Source organism: Hipposideros armiger, unplaced genomic scaffold, assembly GCF_001890085.2.
Source record: "Hipposideros armiger isolate ML-2016 unplaced genomic scaffold, ASM189008v1 scaffold_93, whole genome shotgun sequence".
NCBI classification, from domain to species: domain Eukaryota; kingdom Metazoa; phylum Chordata; class Mammalia; order Chiroptera; family Hipposideridae; genus Hipposideros; species Hipposideros armiger.
This window is the reverse complement of record NW_017731443.1, coordinates 3,409,838-3,413,258: the sequence shown is the minus strand read 5'-3', so window position 1 is coordinate 3,413,258 and position 3,421 is coordinate 3,409,838. Positions and strand designations below refer to the sequence as shown.

The following is a 3,421-nucleotide window of genomic DNA, read 5'->3' as shown; positions in this document are numbered from 1 at the left end:
TTTTTTAGCTGAGCCATCCTGCCACCATGTTGGCAGCTCAGTGACAGCTCAGCTTGGGCCGGGAATCAAACCGCTGTTGCTCAGAGCTAACACTCTTGAGTGAACTCTTAACCAACTGAGCCACTCGGCCGGCCAGGGGCTGGCTTTTTAAATGAAGGCAGGGGAACTGTTTGCGTTTTAGTAGAAGAAAAGGCAGATTCTGTGGGTGCAGATATTGGTGGTTTGGTTAATCAGGGGTGGGAAAGATGACACCCATTCTGGGTACTTCTGATTTCTTTATATGTATGAGGTGAGGCATGAGTTAAAAGCAAAAGGGCAGACAAAGCACATGTCCGAGAATGTCTCCAGCAGACCCACTCAGAGCAGCCCCAAACTGGAACCAATCCATGTCCATCAGCAGAACAGATAACAGATTGAGGTATATTCACATAACAGTAAACACAGAGCAATGAAAATGTAAGAACTACTGCTGCTCACACACAGTGACTCTCCCAGGCCTAATGAAAGAAGCCAGACACAAAAGAGCACAGATTATACGATTCCTCTTCTGTGAAGTTCTAGAACAAATAAAACCAATCCATGGCAAGAGAAGCCAGAATGGTGGCTGCCTCTGGGGAAGGTGAGGGGATATGGAGAGGCGTTCAGGAGTAGAAATATTCTAGATCTTTACCTGGGTCATTGTCACATGGATGGAAACATTTTTTTTAAATTCACTGACTATATACCTTACTATATATTCATGCATTTTGCTATATTTATGTTATACCTCAGTTTAAGTAAAAAGATTAAGTAACAGGGTGGNGTACCAAAAATCCCAAGAATAAAAAGGATGAAAATGTGGACAAAACCCACATTCTTACGTGATACAGCCAGCACAGCCCCTGCTACTCTAACCACAGAGCCTGCCTAGCTTGTATATGTTGTGGCTGCCAAAACTCCTACATGACCAATGTAGAGAAGAATGTGGAGGTCTTCCGTGGCTATACATATATCTACATAGATATCTATCTCTACCTATCTCCCTATCTATCTATCATCTATCAATCTATCTATCTACCCACCTATATCTTCACCCTGCCCAGGCTTATCTGGGCCATACACGTGTCCAGCATAGCTGTGTGAGATGTCAGGAAATACACCAGTGGAAGTAATATCACAAGGTACCATGTTCTTAGCAGCCAGAACACATGATGACAAAATTGGGTGAAGCTGCTGACCTGAGGTTTGACTGCTGTTCAGTCTTTAAACCTTTCCCTAAAAGGTAATTAGGCACAGCTTTGTGGCAGCTATGGTTCTGTTGGGTTAACTTGCTAGGGAGCCTGCATAAATCCATTTGTGTGCTGTGTTTTCCTTGCTAAGCTTTGTGTTGGGGTGGGAGAAATGACTTGCAGATGATGGAGGAGGCACAATATGCCCTTAGTTCTGTACAGAACCTCATCGTGTAAGAGGAAATGCTGATGCAACTGGTTCATACAAAAGATACTTTGTCAAGGAAAACATTACCAACCCCATTGTTTGTGGTCATGCTTTGTACAGAATCAAAGAGTTTGACCAAATACAAGAAAGTGGTATCTAGTTAGGCCTAGTAGGGCAAATTTTACAGTGAAAATGATCTGCTCGAGAGTCAATGCTACCTTCAGATGCCATCGGTGGTTTTCTTGGCACAAGGCTGAAAGGTCCAGCCCAACCAGTGCGCTGATCATGAAAATGGGCTACATGGTGTGAATCACAGGTCTTTAATCAGAATACTATGAAAGAGAAAATTTGTCTCTCATTAGAAATGCTAAGAAATCTGTCTTTTTTTTTTTTAAGTGGACAAACTGAAATGCTATCAGACTGCAAAAAATTAGCTATTTATGCTACACAGCTTCTCTGAGTTAAGCCCCAGAATTGTTTTTGGGAAAAAGAAAATTCTAACGTGCTTCTTCACTTTCAGCAATGGTCTACGTGGATAAAAGAAGAATAGTGTTATTCTGAAAGCAATTGAATTTAGACGATGAATGTTTACAAAATAAAAACGGGTATAAAGTATTTGTATAGAAATTCGGCTTTAATATTTACAGTGATTTTAAAATAATACCCTACAACTTATCCAGATTTGTGTAATATATGCATTACCATTGGCCACATCTTCATTTTCTATTTGTCTTAATATTTAATCTGATGCAGAATAGACTTCGTTATGAGTGCAGCTCCTAGTTGCTTTTTTAAAAAGTACTATTCAATAAGAAGGCTTATTGCCAAAAGCCTACTAACTATACCTTTTTTGAAGCCTGAATTTATTTAGGTAGGTAGAAAGTCAGAGAATCATCCTGGGCCAAGAAATGAAAGAGGAAACCTTTGTGAACAGTATAGATGGTACCTTTTTGTTGTGTAGTATATTCTGGTTTCATTTTGGGTGAGAGGGTTCAGTAGAAGTATTTATGCTCTTTTATTGTTGTTGTGTTGTCATTGTTTCACCCTTTCAAGTGGATGGGTAGTGCACAGGGCTAAAGCCATAGGAAGAAAAATGTGATGTGTCCAATCTGTATGGTTCCATTTTGCAGGAAGAGTTGAATTATTATTTATAAAAAGAGTAAATGGTAGAAACTATTTCTTAGTTATTTCACTATCTCAAATTTGGAATCATATTAAATTGCTCTAAATATTATTCATGCCTAGAGACATGTATTTTACTAAATCATGTAACAATTTTGTATCGACACAAAATGCTCTACTTATATACACCTGTGAGTCTGGTTTTTTATCTATTAATAATATTTTATGAATCTACCAAACCTTCCTAATGTAGCACCCTGAATTTCACAGAGTACCTTATTGCTTCCAAAGTCTGTATAGTAATTTTTACTTGAAGTTCATTGCTGCATAGGAGCATGGAAATGTACCTGAAGTAGAGCCATGCGTTTGAATGAGAATCTCAATTGTTATACACTATCACCAATGATGAAAATAGATTTATTTAGCATAAGGTTCTCTTTTTTATGCTTATATTGTCACTGCTGTTTTTTAAAAAATTTCTGTTATACTCAAATCTACCAATAAATGTTAGTTTTCTAATTTAAAAAAATAAGTAAACAGAAAACAGGACAGAGAAGACAAGGAACTCAGAAGAGCAGTCTAGGGTCCAACATCCGAATAATCGGAGTTCCAAAACGCGAGAAAGGAAACAGAAGATTTCCCAGAACTGAAGGAAAGGGGTTTCGAGATTGAAATAAGTCATCAAGCGCTCAGCGCAATACATGAAAACAGATCCACACAGGTATATATAGTGAAATTGCGGAACACTGGAGATAAAAGATTCTGTAAGTTTCTGGAAAGAAAAAAATAGATCACCTATGAAGCATCAAAACTCAGAACCATTTCAGACTTCTCGACAACAGCATTAGCTAGATGACAATGAAGCAACGCCTTCAAATTTTTG

General features: G+C 38.4%; 1 protein-coding gene across 2 annotated transcripts in view; it reads right to left on the bottom strand.

Annotated features, from left to right (window-relative positions):
• LOC109384320 (HRAS-like suppressor 3) overlaps positions 1–3,421 on the bottom strand; it is a 41,463-nt gene that overhangs the window by 17,345 nt on the left and 20,697 nt on the right. The window lies entirely within an intron of this gene.